The sequence below is a fragment of the Haemaphysalis longicornis genome, unplaced genomic scaffold (genome assembly GCF_048455015.1).
Source record: "Haemaphysalis longicornis isolate Haplotype H1 unplaced genomic scaffold, Haemaphysalis longicornis Haplotype H1 scaffold_11, whole genome shotgun sequence".
Lineage (NCBI taxonomy): Eukaryota > Metazoa > Arthropoda > Arachnida > Ixodida > Ixodidae > Haemaphysalis > Haemaphysalis longicornis.
In genome coordinates, this window is record NW_027526214.1 from 31,369,499 (window position 1) to 31,389,675 (window position 20,177).

A 20,177-nucleotide genomic window follows, 5' to 3' on the forward strand; every position below is an offset into this window, starting at 1 on the left:
GAGGCCAGCTTTGGATGTGTTACTGAGCTTTCTACCTCCACACTCAGATACTGTAGTGGATAGTTGGGATATACGGTTAGATTAGATATTACATATGCTAATGCAGAAGATACAGCTGCTGAAGGGAGTTCGTTTCTAACAGTTCCGGCTACAGCAGTGCGCTTGTTTGCAATCGTTTTGACAGCTGTCAGCAGTGCGACACCGCGATTTGCTTCGATCTGAAAGTGCGGCCCTCACCTCCAGTTGTGCCAAACAGGTTCGTGCTTTGTTTCCTGTGTTTCTGTGCACGTAGCCGTTGTGCCTGGGTGCAAACAAACCTGATTACTGAAATCTTAGTCGTCGGTATGGAAGTTCAAGTATCACCACTATTTAAGTGGGAAAGCCTCATTTTAAAATTTTGATCAGGTCCTCGCGCATATTTTTCTCGTTCATGGAAACAAAGTGCCTCACCATACTTCTTTATTTTGGCAGGGCTCCCGTTACAATATGATTCTGTCACGTTAGACGAGGGGGTCATAAATATTGCCCTGAATGAAACTGATTGGGCGAAGGTAGGGTCAGGGTAATGAACAAGCGAAATAAAGGTCAACATAACGTGTTGGTTGCTTTAAACGGTGAATGCAGACCTTGAAGGTTTTAGTGACGCTGCTGTCCCGTTTCTGTCGTTGGTATAGTAGCACTGGTGGACAATGCTGTAAACTAAACTAAAATTTTTTAGGCAAGCATTTAAATGCGTATACATTCGAGAAAGCCCCGCGCGACATGCGTGGTAGTTCTCCAGCATTCTAAATACGCTGGTAATATGGTACGCAAAGCAGATACAAATGTAGAATGCGACAGACTGTGCAATTAAACGGAAAAGGCAAAAAAATTGCCCCCCCCCCTCCCCGAAGGGAATCGTGAGGAAGTGCGAATGCATTTCTTGCGCCGAGAGTACACGGCGTAGTAATTCTGACATCGCCTTGAGAGGCGCCCAGCCAGCGAACGGTCTAAACAGGAGAAGAGCGAGCAAGAGACTGTAGCGAGAGAGCGCGCGCGAGCCGACCCACGGAGGTCTGGCGGTTTATCGCTGCATGTATAGGGGGTACGCCGCGCCGAGCGCGCCGAGCCAGGTGGCTGAGAGAGGAGGCGAGCGCAAGGGGAGAGGGACAGCGGGTCACGGCAGCTGCAGCCGAGCGAGGGGAGAGGAGGTGCGGGTGCGTGACGTCACGGCGCGGGGAGGGAGAGTGAAACACAGCGGCGCACGGCAGCTTCCGGGGAGAGGAGGTGGAGTATCTGACGTCACGGCGCGGAGAAGGGAGAGGGACGCGCGCGGCCACGCCGTCGCGCCGCGAGGAGCGGTGAGGGGCGTGTCGTCACGTGGTGAGTGACGTCACTGCGCCGTTGCTACCGACGCTCCTCTCCGCTCCACGCCGTTGCTAGGGGAGAGGAGGACTGCGGACGCCGCCGCCGCCGCCGCCGCCGTCGGTGGAAGGTTTGGGGTCGCTTATAAAGTGCATTGCACTTAAAACATCATAATAGCTGGGTCGTCTCGCTTCGCGCAAGTAGAAACTGTTAAAATATACTACCATTCAAATACCATATTAAGTAGCGAGATCCCGTTATGAATTATGAAGAAAGGGGCAGTGTGACACTGCCTCTTCGAAAAACGAAAGCTTTCTCCATTGGATCGATGGCATTCTGTAAAGAAACTAATACATTTCCAATTAGACCGATTGTTCCACCGAAAACGCTGATAATATCTTTGGACATGCCGCGCGTGCGTGACACCGGGGACCACAAATCAAGTTTTTATATCTCTATATATCTGAAACCGGGTTTTCATTGTGTCAAACGTTGTTGAAAATCGCAAAAAAGTACGACTTTAAATACAGCACACACATAGATTATCAAGACGCAGGGCAATTGTATATCTTTATCGGATAAACCACGTGACCATGTACATTTAGATCGGTCGAAGATACGTTCACTTCGTGCTCAAAAAATCGTCGCTTTGGTTCGTTCTTAGCTTGTGATTTGGGAACTTGATGATTTGGCAATCGGTTGGACGCACTTTTACCTTTCGCATTTCTCTCTACATTCGTCACGAAGGATTGGTTAAATTTTGCATTAGAAGGGTAGTGTTCTGCAGCCTCTTACAACCTCCAAACCGACCTGTGTAACCAACCTTTTACAACCTGCCAACCTTGTGACGAGCGACTCATTTTGCATACTTTTGCAGTTTTCAACTCGTACGATAACGTCATATTCATGTTGCGTTCCTTCATAAGTAGATAGAGCGCCTGATGCAGTTTGTACGTTAAAAAAGAAAATGTAATTGAACAGCCTGACGATTCTGGGAGGAGGAATGTGCTAAACTTATTCATTCTGAGGAATCGAAAGGAATGGAATCACGAGAAGTTTTAATTGCTTGCAATAGAATTCACATGACCTGGAGACGCCCATTGTGCTACACTGCCTCACATACTCGGTTAAATTATCGTAGGGCTGATTGATTCCTTATTGTTGTGTGGCAGAAATTGACATAGTTCAAAGAACCCAATATTTTGGTGAAGCTCTACACTACTACTTGTCGCCCGCAGCGTGCGTATGCTTGCATTATTTGGAATAGTACCTGTAAACCAACTCTGGGCTCAAGAACAGGGTTCAAAAATATTAACTCAAGCTTTAACCATCTCTTCTCAATCAAAAATAACTCTGCATATCCTTCTGCATTGACTCTACCATGATTAATCTTCAGGTCAGAGAAGGCGGAGCTGTTTTACCTATTCAAAATTATACACTGATCAGTGTCTTGGGAAGTGCTGTATTCCACTGCAGGTGCCGCAGAAGTTGGCCAGGATACCTGATGCCTTTCATAACTTGAAATGTCTGACTAGCTTCTTCCCTGTGTTCCTAAAGCAGTTTTTGTACATCCCATACTCTAGATACTTATATATATATATCTTACTAATTCTCTCCTATGTTTGGCAAGCATGTCCGTGAGCTTCTCGTGCAAACACTTTATGCTCTTTTATTCTTGCAATATTCATGCACGACTAACATTTATGCTGTGATACTGGCGCAAAACGCGAGAAACACGAATCTTCTTCCTTCTTTCTTATTTCTTTTAAATTTTATTTTACCTTTCTATGTATAAACTTCTTTTATGCTGTTTATATCAAGTAGAAGCCATATTACACCACTCTATTTTCACGGCGCACTTTATTCTATATGTACACATTTCGCTTGCCAGTACGCGTGCATGCCTCAATAACTGTTCGCGTGAATTGTCCTATTGCTATAGGCACGAGATATATATATATATATATATATATATATATATATATATATATATATATATATATATATATATATATATATATATATATATATATATATATATATATATATATATCTATATATATATATATATTGTAACAAAAAGATAGTGAACGACCATAAGAGCACCAGTTTCCCCTCGCGGGTATGTATGTGTTCGGCAGAAGCAGAGGCTGTCCTTCAAAGTGGCATCAATCCCCCAGTGGGTATGCGAGCCCGTAGCGACACAGCAGCAGCTCTGTCGACAGTGCTTCGCCCCGAGACCTGCGCGCGGACTGCGACTTCGTTTGGACTCGGAAACGGCCAGAGCCCGTTGGTACCTCTTGCCAGCCCTGCCAATTAACGTTATTATATTTTTGTCAAGGTCTTAAGCTTCACGAGAATCTCTGCCTGGAGTTACGAAGCAAGCGAGTGCTCACGCCCCTGCATCCAGAAATTGACATCTAAATGGCGTCCACAGCAGGCACCCATCGTGTGCTCCTTGTCTCTAAGCAAACACGACCCCGCTTATTTCAATGGCAATGGCTCCGATGCCGAGGATTCGCTGTCTGCCTGCAAAAGGGTGAGCACCTACAGTCGCTGGGATGATGAAATAAAGCTGAACAACATTGAGTTTTCCCTCAGCTCACTAACACTTGGTTTCATAACCACCAAGCGCGCACCAAAACTTGGTCTTAATTCACGACTGAGTTTATTAAGCGTTATGTCACGCCGCTGTGCGAAACCGTCGCGCTGAACAGCGGCTTCACGTGCGAGCACGGCGGAATGCCGAGGCTTACACCAATTACATCGAGGACGTCGGGGACCTCTGCAAGTGTGTGGATCCCATGATGCCGGAGTCCGACAGGATACGGCACATCCTCAAGGGCATCTAGGATTCTGCATTTCAGATGCTCCTGCGCAAGAAAGCGCAGACTGTTGATGAGGTCCTCAATTCGTGCCTCAGCTATCACGAGCTGCGCAAACAACATGTTGTGACTCGTAAACTCACACTGCTTCACGAAGACGTTCCACGCGTGTCCATGTCTTCACTGGCCTTACCTTCCGACCTTATCCTCTACTTCCGCAGATCGAGACCTTCGTGCGTGTAGAAGGTTTGCGGCATCTGACATTGTTTCCTAGTGGTCGAGGGTCTGCCTTTACGGTTTCCCCGACTTTGCGGCGAGTGGTTCGAGAAGAGGTCGCAGAGGCGCTTCCGTCAGCCGGCCAACCGCCACATGCTCCTGTATCCCTGGCTTCACCCTCGATCTCGCACTTCACCCTCGATCTACCAGGCTTCACCCTCGGCAGCGGCCTTTCAACTACCGCCGCCCCGCCTCTCGCTGCCCCCGTAGCATCGGCCCTAATAAAACCTATGGCAGCGCCCCTCCCTTCACCGGCTACGTTGACTTACGCTTGTCGTACAACTGGAGCTAGGCGCCTTCCAAATATATCAGTACACGGAACTCCATAGGGCGACACCTTTGCCTCGACGGGCACCTCAACAGCTCAATTCTTTGCTCACACGAATCAACCACCGTATCTGTTACGCATGCTGCAGCACCAGAAACGTTGCGCGGATGTGCCGTGGACACCCACCACTTGCTAATGATGTCCACCCTGTATCGTGCTACAGATCTTACCTGTATTTCGCTCCCGGTGTTTGAGGGACGACACCGAGCTTCCGCACTAGTGAGTGACCACCATTTTTGAGCTGTCGCCCTTCTTTCCCGCGTCGCCGCTCCTTCTCGGCCATGCACCCCCGACAAAATCCCAACGCTAAGGAAATCTGACGGCTACAGTTCCCGAGGCAAAACTGCACCTACGTGAAAGTGCCGAAGTTCTCCTATCTCACACTCTAACGTTATAGATGTGACTGTGGAAGGTGTCGCCGCACTTGAGCTTGTTGCTACGTGAGCCGCTGTGTCAGTGTTAAGTGAACGTATCTGCCGCTCTTTGCGTAAAGTAACAACACCTCTCGGTGGACTTACTCTTCGGAGTGCAAGTGCGTAACACGTTACACCACTTGCCATGTGCACCCCTGGTGTCCTCACCAAGGCATCAAGTACATGATCGAGTTCCTTGTACTCCCATCAGGTTCTTACAACATAGTTCTTGGGTGGTAGGAGCCGCCGCAAAACAAACTGTCCGTGAACTTGATTGTTTTCAAAGGCACCGATATTTATTCGAGGTGTTTCGTGATTGTGCCTGTTTCTTGAAATGTCGCTGCAGACAAACCAGCAACTCTCGCACCGTCAAGTTTCTTTATTTCGCCAAGTTGCTCCTCTTACATTCCGTTCACCTTGATTTTCGCTCTGGTTTAATCTTAATGGCAATCTGCAACGCATCCTCATGCATGACAACACTGTTCCACAGGGAATGTCTGGGATTCGTGGAAGCTGTTGATTCCTCGCATGGAAAGGCCGTATTTGACAAACCACCATTCTTCCCTGTGAGTGCACCTAATCCCGAGTGTAAGGGTAGTCCACACGTTTTCCTACAGTCTATCAACAAAAACCTCACATCGCCCCAACGCGACCAGCTCATCAACCTTCTACAAGGTTTGCCCGAATCATTCGATTGCCAGCATGCCACCTTGGGAGGAACGTCGAACCTCGCCCATGAAATTGACACAGGCTCCCACACCCCAGTACGGCAGCGACCATACCGGGTGTCATCTGCGGAGCGGCGCGTGATGGACGAGCAAGTAGCAGATAGGCTTGCGCGCAACGTAATTCGGCCCTCTACCATCCCGTTGGCCTCCACCGTGCTACTGCTAACAAAGATAGACGAGTCGATCTGGTTCTGCGTAAATTAACATCACCTGAGTAAGATTACGCGCAAGGACTCCAACCCGCTACCTCGTATCGACGATGCTCTCTGCTATTCAGAGGGAGACCGAGTGCTTCTCCTCATTAGATTTGCGGTCCGGCTACAGCCAAGTGCCATCGCCGACGCCGATCACTAAAAAACAGCGTTTATTACGCCTGATGGGTTTTACAAATTCAATGTGACGCCTTTCGGCGTTTGTAATGCGCCAGCTACCTTCAAGCAAATGATGGGAAATGTTTTACGGATCCTGAAGTGTAAAACGTGTGTGTTTTTTAGATGAGGTTTTCGTGTTATGGATACATTTCAACACGGAACTTGAGCGCCTTGAACGAGTGTTGACTTACCCTAATTCGGCTGGCTTGCAACAAATTTTCAAGAGGTTTCACTTTACTGTTCAGATGCTAACAATCCCGGGTCTCGTTGTTTACAAAAACGGCATTCTTCCGGACTCAGAAAAGCTTGCAGTGGGAGAGATTCGAAAACCCCCTACTCTGAAAAACATTCGAAGCTTTATTGGCCCCTGGTTCTATTTTTCGCCATTAATCCTCAGCAGAAGTGCCGAAATATTTGACAGGTCTCTTTCTTGCAAAAAGGCATTTCTGGATATGCGGAAGTCTCCTCTTCAAGATCCTGCGAAAGAATTGAAACCACTACCGTGTGCAGCATGACCTTTTGACCTTTTTGGAATATGCATTTACGGTCCGCTTCCCAGCATGATGGCAGGCAATCGTTAGAATAGTGCGGGACTTGATCATATGACAAGATACTCGGAAACAGCTGCACTGTCCATTCCTGCTGCTCGCGATGTCAAAACCTTCTTTTTTCAAAGTTTTATTCTACGGCGTGACGCGCCCACAGAACATTTGACCAACCGGGGACGGGTCTTCTTGTGCAATGTCGTGGAGGCGCTGCTCAATAAATGCCGCGTTGGTCACGGAAAGACTACTTGCTACCACTCACAATTCAACGGGATGACAGAACATTTTATCCATACCCTGGGCAACATGCTCTAGGTGTATGTTTTTTGTGACCAATCGAACTGTGGCTTAGTTGTTCTTTTCGTCACGCAAGGGTATGATTCGGCCACACAGATACCATCGACTTCTTACCATTTTTTCTGCTTTACGGTCATGAACCTTCCTGCCTACTTGACACCATGATTCCTTACCGCCATGACATCTCCGAATGTGGTTCAGCCACGAAATTTGCCAAGCGATACGAAGAGTGCCGCCAACTGACACAATCCTTCGCGGTAGCAGACCAAAGACGTCAGCAGTCTCGGCACGACGCCAGTTCTGGAACGCACACTTACGCTATTCGCGCTATTGTATAGCTGCGGATACTGTCCACCGCAGCGGATCTTTCAAACGACCTTCAGAACTAATACCAGGGTCTCTACCGAGTCGTCGAAAAACGTCTCCCGTCAATGACATCATCGAGAAAGTCACTCCTCGAACCATCGTCGCCTTCGTGGCCGCGAGCGGTTCACGTTGAGTGTCTCAAGGCCGATTGCGACCCGCTCATCGCGTCGCATCGCCCTGACTCACCATAGATGTCGCCTTCTGTCATTAAGGTGATTTACCAAAGATAGTAAGCGACCATAACAGCACCAGTTTCCCCGAGCGGGTATGTGTTCGGCTGAAGCGGAGGCTCTCTTTCAGAGTGGCAACAATAAACCAGTGGCTATATCTCGCACAGCGCGACACAGCGGCAGCTCCAACGACAGCGATTCGGAGCAAGACCGGCGCGCGAACTCCAGACCTCGTTTGGACTCGGAAACGGCCGGACCTCGTTTGTACCTCTTGCCAGCCTTGCCAGAAAACCTTATTATACATATAAATATATATATATATATATATCTAAATATTTATGTATATATATATAGATTGCGTGAAGGGCTGTCTTTGGTTGCCGTAGCGAAAAGTAAAAAAATGGGTGTAGCTTCTAAGAAAACTGTTTATTGCTCGACGTTTCGATCGGATGCGGATCTTTCTCAAGTCAACATTTCGTATTTTTATCCACGTATTTATAAGCTCGTCGTCCAACGACATCGAAAAAAGAGAGAGGGGTGTTTTGGGGAGAAAAGCAGAAACAAACACACACTCTCGGCGAGGTGAGGTAAAGGTTTGCAAAAAAGACAGAGAGAGAAGAGAAAAAAAGAAAGATAACACAAAAAAACAAATATAGACATGCAGAAAAGAGAGAGAAGTACACCACTCTGTGAAAACGCTGTCCTGCATTGTTCATCAGCTTGTAGAAAGAGTGACAGGGAGCGCCCGCTTCAGAGGGGGGCCACTCTGCTCAAGAAACGAAAGCGCAAAGCAGTAACAGGGACGCTTTCACACCATCACTGCAGGGCACAGAATTCCAATGGCCACTGAGATTACGGGAAGAGTTGACAGGAAGCGGTTGCCGCCGAACACATGTCTCAGTCACGCCAACCCTACAAACAAACAGGAAGGCTCGTTAAAGGGGCACTGACACAAATATTTAGCATCTTGTTTTTTTCGTTGCGATAAGTAGCTAGTGACCTACTTATAACCTGTAGAAACCTCATTTGCTTCAGCGTGCGACGCTTGTTTAATTAGAGGGATTTTAAATGCGGCCAGTCGCAGTTTTGGTTTCAGCGAGTGCCGCGAAACGATGGATTTTGTGGATTTTGTGTGAACAAAGCTGACCACGTGACCGTCGGAGGGATATCACAGAGCAGAGCCGCCGTAGCACTGTCGAATCCGCATCGACGACAGTTTCTGCGAATGCCCCCACGTTCTGATCTCGTGAGGCGCTTAATTAAAAAGCGACCGTGGATGTGACGCAGGCGCTGCGAGTGCAAATGCTACTCCGGCTAAAGAACGACGCGCGACGCTCGAGACGGTGGGTGGCAAGACGCGCGCTGGGAGCAGCCGGCCGGTCTGCCTACAGGTCCGCCTACAGATGTGTTCGCTCAGCACTGCGGCGGATATTTGAGTGCCGGTCTCGTAAGCGGTGCAGATGACAATTTTTAATGCAACCCGCCATCGCATCATTAACTCCTTTCTCATGTAAGCCACTATGGTCGGGACTTGGGGACAATTTCGTGCAGCGGTAACAAGCTATCACTCGAGCTACCTGCGCCGGCCTGGGCCACTTCGCGGCCGTGGCCGCCGCCTGCACAGCGACCGTGCGGCTAGCTCAGTGGGCTTTTCGTGCCTCCGGCGCGTTTTCGCAAACAATGGTAATAAACAGTAATAGAAACAGAGTGCCTGGAATCGCTGTAGAACTTTGGTCGCGGCCAGCTGCCCGATTAGCTGACGAAATCGCGGTGCCTCCGCCGCCAACGATCGGGTCGTTCGTTCTCGAGAGCAGAAGCTCCGCCCTCCGGCCCTCCGATTGGAGCGGCGAGCCGGGCGAGCCCGCGTAAAACGCCGGTAGTGCGGAAGCGGCAAACACAAACTCGTGACGTGTTTGGATGTTGTTTATTTACAATTGCGCGTGGTCCTCTGCTGGCTACTTGGTAGCGTTTCGCACACTTCAAAATTGATTTTAAATATGTTCTAGTCTGTATTCGCCGCTGATATTTTGCAGATGATGTATATGTGTTCCCACCAATCTATCTCCGACGTTATCTCGCCTTCAAAATTTTGTGTCAGTGCCCCTTTAAGAGTGTAGTTACGATCTGCGCACTGTGGCTCAAAGCATGCACAATTCCGCCCACCGGCAGGACGGGCGAGTGGCATTCATCACTCTTAAATCTATTCCTCTGCTCTGTCCGGGAAACCGACGGGGTCGTCCCTGACCATGAACAAGGGAAAAGGAGCTCAACTAATGCCCTACCCGCACGCGGGAGTAGCGCGGGTCCTTTGTCGGAGTAAACAACGGCGGGCGCCTCGATGTTGTTTGTGGCATATGCCGCCTGTGCGGAAACCCCAGGAAGGGAATAAATAAAATAAGAATAGCTGGATTACATGTTTAAACAACACAGAGACTTACAATAAAGATAGGGAAATATTCTGCAGCCAGGTTTTCAACAGCATGTATAGACGACGTAATGCCAGGGCTAACATTCATTCCTGCCTTTACGGTATTGAATTTGTAAATAATGTAAGATTCACGTTGTTCGCGTTCTTTTGTAGTAGAAAATCCACTCTGTAAAAGTGTGACTTTGATGGAGTCCAGCGGGTGGTTTTCGGAGTTAATATGTCGTGATGAGGGTAGATCTTGGAGTGAACGAACATGTGGGCGATGGTTGTTGAAGCGCATGCGGAATGCCGTGTCCGTCTGGCCGATGTATTCGATGCCACAAACACCGCACTCCAGAAGGTACACCCCATTCAAAAAGTCGCAGTGGAGTGTAGCGTGAAATAGATGCTTGAAATGAGAGTTGGTGCTTTCTGCCACCGTGGTTGTCTGCATGTGTTTACATAAACGGCACCGTGCCTTTCCGCATGGTCGACACCGTAACTTGGGTGCCCGCTCAGACTTGGCGTTTACAAGGTAATCTTTAATATTTTTGGGGCGCCTGTATACGACCCGAGGAGGGGTGGGAAGATTTTCGAAAGCCGTTCACTCTCTGTAGCATGTTGAAGGGCTTTTTCAAGATTTTGTTTATGTTTGGGGAATTTCCCCCGAACGTCAAAACTAGGTTGCCTCTCCCTTTCTGGTTTAGTTCTTTTTAATGGTGAAACAACTCTTGGCGGTCAACGTTGACCGCTTTGCAAATAGCGTCGTTGACTATCGGTGGTGGTATTGTCGCTTCGCGAGTACATTGCGCAAGTTTTTTGCGTTTGACTCGAAGTCCTCGGTGCGGAAAAAAATTCTCTTAAATCGGTGGGCCTTCGAAAATGGGATACTCGTTTTGCAGTGCGCGGATGACAACTCTCGAAGTGCAGATACTGCTGCCTATCGGTAGGTTTTTCTACACGGTAGTGATCAGTTGTTCTTTGTCTGTATTTATATGCACGTCAAGGAAATTGATTTCTGTGGTTGAATAGGTATAAGTGAATGCGATGTTTGGATGGGCCTTGTTGAAACACTCGATGAAGTCGATTAAGTCTTCCTCCGTACCGGTTCAAATAAGGAATACATCGTCCAGTTAAGCGTTCGTAAAAAAATGGCTTAATTTCACTGGTTGATAGAAATTTTGTTTCGAGATCGTTCATGAATATATTAGCGTAGTTGGGTGACATTCGAGTACCCATCGCAGTGCCGTTTTTTTGTAGGTAATACTGATTGTGGAATTCAAAGCTATTTAATTCCAGAAATAGCTTGGTCAATGTTTTAATTGCTTGTGGGTTTGGCGACTCGTGATCCGGATATATGCTATAGGATTCAACCAGGGCTTCAATCCCATCTCGGTGAGGTATATTTGTGTACAGAGAAGTTACATCTAGAGTTACAAGGAAGGCGCCATCAGGGATTTTTACGTTGACGATTTCCCGTAGGAAGTGGTTAGTATCACGAAGATGCGCCGAACGGGTAGTGGGTATTCTGTTAATCAGGGAGTTTATGTAGCTTGACATTGGTTCGGTGAGAGCGCCTCTTCCCGAAATTATTGGTCTACCAGGGTTCCTTTGTGCCTCTTCCCGAAATTATTGGTCTACCAGGGTTCCCATTTTATGAACTTTAGGCAGCATGTAAAACCTTCCTGGCGTTGCGTGTGCTGCTGTAAGCACCTTACAGAGGCGTGGCTCTATTTCCCCGATTTTTACAAGATTATTTAGTGTTGATGTTATTATTTCCTGATGTTCAACACTTGGGTATGCGTGAAGTTTTTGGTAGAAAAATTCTTTATTTAACTGACGGTGGCCTTCCTGAATGTAGTCTGGTTTACTAAGTAATACAATATCTCCACCTTTATCGGCTGGTTTTATGACAATGTCTGTTCGATCACTCAGTGCCTCAGGTGCCTCGCGCTCCTCTGTAGAAAGGTTCTGGGCCCCTGGTTTGCGAGCGTTATAAACCCACAGGACGTCTCTTTAACGGCCTCAATGCACAAATCCAAGTGTTTTTCCCGCTCTGATTTTGGTGTCCACTCCCGCCCTACATTGAGGGGGTACAGTTTACTCCGGGGTACAGCTTACTATTCATGAGTGGTCGTTAATCTCGTGCGGGCAGACATTTTGCCCAAGTACTGGCCGATACAATGAGTTCAGCTTGTGAAGGATCTGGACAATTTTTCATGGAATTTACCCCTAGAAGAATATTTTTTTCGATAATCCGGACAAAGAGTTCACTGCCCCAACCTCCGTCAATGTGGGGCGGCAGTGGACACCAAAATCAGAGCGGAAAAACACTTGGATTTGTGCATTGAGGCTGTTAAAGAAACGTCCTGTGGGTTTATAAAGTTCGCAATCCAGGGGGGCCCAGAACCTTTCTACAGAGAAGCGCGAGGCACCTAAGGCACTGAGTGATCGAACAGACATTGGCATTAAACCGCCCGATAAAGGTGGAGGTATTGTAATACTCAGCAAACCAGACTACATTCAAGAAGTCCACCATCAGGTAAATAACGAATTTTTCCACCAAAAACTTGACGCAAACCCAACTGTTCAACATCAGAAAATAATAACCACAACACTAAATTATCTTGTCAAAATCGGGGAAATAGAGCCACGCCTTTGTAAAGCGCCTACAGGAGCACACACAACGCCAGGAAGGTTATACATGCTGCCTAAAGTTCTTAAAGAAGGGAACCCTGGTAGACCAATAATTTCGGGAAGAGGCTTTCTTACTGAACGAATATGAAGCTACATAGACTCCTTGATTAAGAAAATACCCACAACCCATTCGGCATATCTACGTGATACTAACCACTTCCTACGGGAAATCGACAACATAAAAATCCCTATTGGCGCCTTCCTTGTAACTCTAGATGTAACTTCTCTGTACACAAATAAACCTCACCGAGATATGATTGAAGCCCTGGTTGAATCCTATAGCATTCATGGGGATCACGAGTCACCAAACCCACAAGTTATTGAAACATTCACCAAGCTAGCGCTGGAAATAAATAGCTTTGAATTCCACAATCAGTATTACCTACAAATAAACGGCACTGCGATGGGTACTCGAATGGCACCCAACTACGCTAATATATTCATGAACGATCTCGAAACAAAATTCCTATCAGCCCGTGAAATTAAGCAATTTTTTTACAAACGCTTTCTGGACAATGTATTCCTTATTTGGACCGGTACGGAGGAAGACTTATTCGACTTCATCGGGTGTTTTAACAAGGCCCATCCAAGCATCGCATTCACTTACACCTATTCAACCGGAGATAACAATTTACTTGACGTGCATATAAATACATGCAAAGGAGAACTGATCACTATCGTGTACGAAAAACCTACCGATAGGCAGCAGTATCTGCACTTTGACAGTTATCATCCGCGGCACTGCTAAACGAGTATCCCATACTCGAAGGCACACCGATTTAAGAGAATTTGTTCCCGCACCGAGGACTTCGAGGCAAACGCAGAAAACTTGCGTAATGTACTCGCGAAGCAACAATACCCACCACCCATAGTCAACGACGCTATTTGGAAAGCGGTCAACCTTGATCGCCAAGACTTGCTGCACCATGAAAAAGAACTAAACCAGAAAGGGAGAGGCAACCTAGTTTTGACGTTCGGGGGCAATACCCCAAACTTAAACAAAATCTTGAAAAAGCCCTTCAACATGCTACCAGAGAGTGAACGGCTTTCGAAAATCTTCCCCACCCCTCCTCGGGTAGTATACAGGCGCCCCAAAAACATAGATTACCTTGTACCCGCCAAGTCTTAGAGGGCACCCAAGGGTGGATGTCGACATTGCGGAAAGACACGGTGCCGCGTAAATAAACACATGCAGACAACCACGAGGGTAGAAATCACCAACTTCCATTTCAAGCATGTAATTCACGTGACACTCGACTGCGACTCTTCTAATGTGGTGTACCCTCTGGAGTGCGGTGTTTGTGGCATCCAATACATTGGCCTGACGGACACGGCATTCCGCATCTGCTTCAACAACCATCGCGCACATGTCCGGTCACTCCCAGATCTACCCTTATCACGACATATTAACTTAGAAAACCTCCCGTTCGACTCCATCAAAATCACAATTTTACAGAGTGGATTTTCTACTACAAGGGAACGCGAACAACGTGAATCCCACTTTTTTTACAAATTCAATACCGTAAAGGCAGGAATGAATGTTAGCCCGGCGTTATGTCGTCTTTACATGCTGTTGAAAATCTGGCTGCAGAATAATCTTCTATCAATATTGTTTAAAGAATTAAAGTATGCCTATTTTATTGATTCCCTTCCTGGGGTTTCCGCCCAGGCGGCATATCCTTTACTCCGCCGTTCTTTACTCCAACAAAGGACCCGCGCGACAACCGCGTGCGGTGGGGGAGGGGGTTAGTAAAGCCTTTTTCCCTGGTTCATGGTCAGGGACGACCCCGTCGGCTGCCCGGACAGGACAGAAGAATAGATTTAGGAATGATGAATGGCACTTGCCCATCCTTCTGCCGGTATGCAGAATCGTGCATGCTTTGAGCCACAGTGCGGAGATCGTACCTACACTCCTAACTAACCTTCCTGTTTGTTTGTAGGGTTGGCGTCACTGAGACATGTGTGCGGCTGCGACCGCTTCCTGTCAACTCTTCCCGTAATGTCAATGATCATTGGAATTCTGTGCCCCCCAGTGATGGTGTGAGAGGGTCCCTGTTGCTGCTTTGCGCTTTCGTTTCTTGAGCAGAGTGGCCCCCCTCTGAAGCGGGCGCTACCTGTCACTCTTTCTACAAGCTGACGAACGAAAAAAGGACAGCGTTTTGAAAGAGTTGTGTACTCCTCTCTCTTTTCTGTATCTTTAGGTTTGTTTTTGTTTTGTGTTTTCTTTCTTTTTTCTCTTCTCTCTCTCTTTTTTGCAAACCTTTACCTCCCCTCGCCGAGAGTGTGTGTTTGTTTCTGCTTTTCTCCCCAAATCCGCCCTCTCTCTTTTTCCGGCGTCGTTGGACGACGAGCTTAAAAATACGTGCACAGACATACGAAATGTTGTCTTGAGAAAGATCGGCATCCGATCGAAACGTCGACCAGTAAAAGTTTTCTTAGAAGCTATACACATTTTTTTGCTGTATATATATATATATATAGGAAATGAGGGGCTCCGGGAAATAAGACAGAAAATAAGGGTTGGCAGTCAAGAAAACCTCGGAAAGCAAAGGGGAGGTTGTGGTGGGTCATAGAAAGAGATGAAGAATTTTTTGAGTCGAAAAGAAAGTGGTGAAAAAATGCCCGCCGGGTGGGATCCGAACCCACGACCTCCAGAATACCGGTCGGGTGCGATAACCACTACGCTACCGGCGGGGCTGTTTCCCCAGCACTTTCTCGGGTATTTATGTTAAGGTATTTTTGTTTCCTGCACTTGGGGGTGGTAGCCAGCGCCACTCGGACTACTCGGGGTGAAGGGGACCTTCTTTTTACCCCTGGGCCGTGACTCGAGTGTCTACGACATGTCGAGAGTGGTCGACCAGCGTGGAACCCTCTTAAGCTCTCTTTGGCAACAAGACTGCCAGAACAGAGGCCCTCGCTAAGCATGTAGTGAATCAGAAAATGGGAAATGAGGGGCTCCGTGAAATAAGACAGAAAATAAGGGTTGGCAGTCAAGAAAACCTCGGAAAGCAAAGGGGAGGTTGTGGTGGGTCATAGAAAGAGATGAATAATTTTTTGAGTCGAAAAGAAAGTGGTGAAAAAATGCCCGCCGGGTGGGATCCGAACCCACGACCTCCAGAATACCGGTCTGGTGCGATAACCACTACGCTAGCGGCGGGGCTGTTTCCCCAGCACTTTCTCGGGTAGTTATGTTAAGGTATTTTTGTTTCCTGCACTTGGGGGTGGTAGCCAGCGCCACTCGGACTACTCGGGGTGAAGGGGACCTTCTTTTTACCCCTGGGCCGTGACTCGAGTGTCTACGACATGTCGAGGGTGGTCGATCAGCGTGGAACCCTCTTAAGCTCTCTTTGGCACCAAGACTGCCAGAACAGAGGCCCTCGCTAAGCATGTAGTGAATCAGAAAATGGGAAATGAGGGGCTCCGTGAAATAATACAGAAAATAAGGGTTGGCAGTCAAGAAAACCTCGGAAAGCAAAGGGGAGGTTGTGGTGGGTCATAGAAAGAGATGAAGAATTTTTTGAGTCGAAAAGAAAGTGGTGAAAAAATGCCCGCCGGGTGGGATCCGAACCCACGACCTCCAGAATACCGGTCTGGTGCGATAACCACTACGCTACCGGCGGGGCTGTTTCCCCAGCACTTTCTCGGGTATTTATGTTAAGGTATTTTTGTTTCCTGCACTTGGGGGTGGTAGCCAGCGCCACTCGGACTACTCGGGGTGAAGGGGACTTTCTTTTTACCCCTGGGCCGTGACTCGAGTGTCTACGACATGTCGAGAGTGGTCGACCAGCGTGGAACCCTCTTAAGCTCTCTTTGGCACCAAGACTGCCAGAACAAAGGCCCTCGCTAAGCATGTAGCGAATCAGAAAATGGGAAATGAGGGGCTCCGTGAAATAACACAGAAAATAAGGGTTGGCAGTCAAGAAAACCTCGGAAAGCAAAGGGGAGGTTGTGGTGGGTCATAGAAAGAGATGAAGAATTTTTTGAGTCGAAAAGAAAGTGGTGAAAAAAGGTCGTGGGTTCGGATCCCACCCAGCGGGCATTTTTTCACCACTTTCTTTTCGACTCAAAAAATTCTTCATCTCTTTCTATGACCCACCACAACCTCCCCTTTGCTTTCCGAGGTTTTCTTGACTGCTAACCCTTATTTTCTGTCTTATTTCACGGAGCCCCTCATTTCCCATTTTCTGATTCGCTACATGCTTAGCGAGGGCCTCTGTTCTGGCAGTCTTGGTGCCAAAGAGAGCTTAAGAGAGTTCCACGCTGGTCGACCACTCTCGACATGTCGTAGACACTCGAGTCACGGCCCAGGGGTAAAAAGAAGGTCCCCTTCACCCCGAGTAGTCCGAGTGGCGCTGGCTACCACCCCCAAGTGCAGGAAACAAAAATACCTTAACATAAATACCCGAGAAAGTGCTGGGGAAACAGCCCCGCCGGTAGCGTAGTGGTTATCGCACCAGACCGGTATTCTGGAGGTCGTGGGTTCGGATCCCACCCGGCGGGCATTTTTTTCACCACTTTCTTTTCGACTCAAAAAATTCTTCATCTCTTTCTATGACCCACCACAACCTCCCCTTTGCTTTCCGAGGTTTTCTTGACTGCCAACCCTTATTTTCTGTCTTATTTCACGGAGCCCCTCATTTCCCATTTTCTGATTCGCTACATGCTTAGCGAGGGCCTCTGTTCTGGCAGTCTTGGTGCCAAAGAGAGCTTAAGAGGGTTCCACGCTGGTCGACCACTCTCGACATGTCGTTGACACTCGAGTCACGGCCCAGGGGTAAAAAGAAGGTCCCCTTCACCCCGAGTAGTCCGAGTGGCGCTGGCTACCACCCCCAAGTGCAGGAAACAAAAATACCTTAACATAAATACCCGAGAAAGTGCTGGGGAAACAGCCCCGCCGGTAGCGTAGTGGTTATCGCACCAGACCGGTATTCTGGAGGTCGTGGGTTCGGATCCCACCCGGCGGGCATTTTTTCACCACTTTCTTTTTGACTCAAAAAATTCTTCATCTCTTTCTATGACCCACCACAACCTCCCCTTTGCTTTCCGAGGTTTTCTTGACTGCCAACCCTTATTTTCTATATATATATATATATATATATATATATATATATATATATATATATATATATATTTATATATATATATATATATACACTTATAGATACAAATATACATATATATATTATATATATATATAATTGAACGTTATTTTTTCACCAATTTCTTTCTGTCTAAATTTTTCACCTGTTTCAATAACCTACCACATTCTCCCCTTTGCATTCCAAGGTTTTCGTAACTGCCAAGTCATATGCCTGTCTTATTTCAGCGAGCCCTTCATTTCCTATTCTCATTCGCTACATGCACAGGGAGGGCCTCTGTTCTGGCAGTCTTGATTCCATAGGGAGCTTAAGAGGGTTCAACGCTGGTCGACCACTCTGGATATGTCGTAGACACTCCAGTCATGGGCCGGGGGTTGAAAAGTTTACCTTCAACCCGAGTGGTCCGAGTGGCGCTGGCTACCACCTCCAATTGCAGGAAACAAAAAATATATTGACATAAATACCCGGAAAAGTGGTGGGGAAACAGCCGCGCCGGAAGCGTATTGGCATCGCACCAGACGAGTATTCTTAGCTCGTTGGATCGAATTTCACGCGGCGGGCATTTTTTCATTGCTTTCTTTGTGTCTCAAAAAATTGCTCATGTGTTTCTATAGCCACCGAATTTTCCTTTTTGCTTTCTTCGGTTTTTTTTTGGCTGTCAATCCTTATTTCTGTCTTAATTCAAGGAGACACTCATTTTCTATTCTTATTCGTTACACGCATAGCAAGGGCCTCTGTTCTGGCAGTCTTGGTGCAATAGGGAGCTTAGGAGGGTTCAATGCTGGTCGACCACTCTCGACATGTCGTAGACACTCCAGTGATGGCCCTGGGGTTTAAAAGAAGTTCCCTTCGCCCCCAATGTCCTATGTGGAGGGAACAACAAATATCTTCAAAGAAGTGCCCGTTAAAGTGGTCGGGTAACATCCCCGCCGGTAGCGTAGTGGTCTTTGAACCAGACGCGTATTCTGGAGGTAGTGGTTTCGAATTCGAACCAGCGGGCATTTTTTCACCACTTTCTTTCTGTCGCAAACAAATCTTCATCTGTTTTATAGCCTAACGCATTCTCCCCTTTGTTTCGGGGTTTTTCTCTTGACTGTCAAGCTTTTTTGTTATATTTCGATGAGCCCACATGACACGTTTCCCGTTTCTCGTTTCCAACAGTTTCGGAGCTAGAAACTCCCTGAAGAAGGACTTTTTAACTCCGAAACTGTTAGGAACTTCCTGGAGAAGGAGTTTCTAACTCCGAAACGGTTGGCAATGAAAAACGGGAAGCATGCCAGGCAACTTCTTTCACTCTCTCTCTCTCTCTCTCTCTCTCTATATATATATATATATATATATATATATATATATATATATATATATATATATATATATATATATATATATATATATATATATATATATATATATATATATATATTTGTGTTTGTGTATATTTGGTGTTATTTTTGCTCCGTGTAACCAATCCTGTCTTCTTATTTGTGTGAGATGTGCACATCTAGCGTCGCTTTTTCCTTTGGTTGTTGATTTCTTACCGCATGCCAGCACGATGACCCTCCGTCTGTTCTTGGCCACAATCATAAAAGCTAATTGACTGTGATTGCACACTAATAATTTTTACCTATTAATTAATAATATTACTAATATTATTACAAAAATTTAGAATATTGTTATTCTCATTATTATTCACAATGATACTATTTTGTGGTCAGTGGGGACTTTAACGCAGCGAGAATTTCATGGTACACTCAGCTGGTCAGTCAGGCGTCTCATCCGGTATACAGAGGTATGACTTTCTGATTGACTTTATGTCTGTTACTTCGTTGCAGCAGTGCAACCTCAATAGAAACCAATGTGGGAACGTTTTAGATTTCTGTCTGCTAATCTTGGAAGCTGTTGAGGTCTCTCGCTGTACTACAAGCCTTGTAAAACCTGACAAGTGTCATCCTCCAATAAATATGTCATTGCGTAACGTATCTCTATATCATCACAGTCCCCCTGTTTTCATACCACGAAGAAGTGTTGACGACGCGGCTGTTGGGACTACAATGGTTTACTTAAATTTGGTAATAACACTGACTGGGCGCCAATTGATAACATCAATGACGATGGCTTGAGCGGCTTTGTGCACAGAAAACGAAAGGAAAGTCAAGTTTCCGCGGTGTTTACCTCCGGAACTGAAACGAGCTTTGGGGCGGAAGAATCGACCGCACATGCAAGCTAAGAAAACACAGCAAGAATGCAGCCAGATTGAGTTTCGTCAAATCAGATATCTTTGTAAAAGTATGATTAGATGCCATAGGTGGAG

At 46.9% G+C, this 20,177-nt stretch overlaps 3 non-coding genes across 3 annotated transcripts; 2 read left to right on the top strand and 1 right to left on the bottom strand.

Annotated features, from left to right (window-relative positions):
- Positions 1-16,314: 16,314 nt before the first annotated feature.
- Positions 16,315-16,387, bottom strand: Trnat-ggu (transfer RNA threonine (anticodon GGU)). The gene has a single exon. It is a non-coding gene; the product is annotated as a tRNA-Thr (tRNA).
- Positions 16,388-17,194: 807 nt separating this feature from the next.
- Trnat-ggu (transfer RNA threonine (anticodon GGU)) lies at positions 17,195-17,267 on the top strand. The gene has a single exon. It is a non-coding gene; the product is annotated as a tRNA-Thr (tRNA).
- Positions 17,268-17,658: 391 nt separating this feature from the next.
- Positions 17,659-17,731, top strand: Trnat-ggu (transfer RNA threonine (anticodon GGU)). The gene has a single exon. It is a non-coding gene; the product is annotated as a tRNA-Thr (tRNA).
- The last annotated feature ends 2,446 nt before the right edge of the window (positions 17,732-20,177 follow it).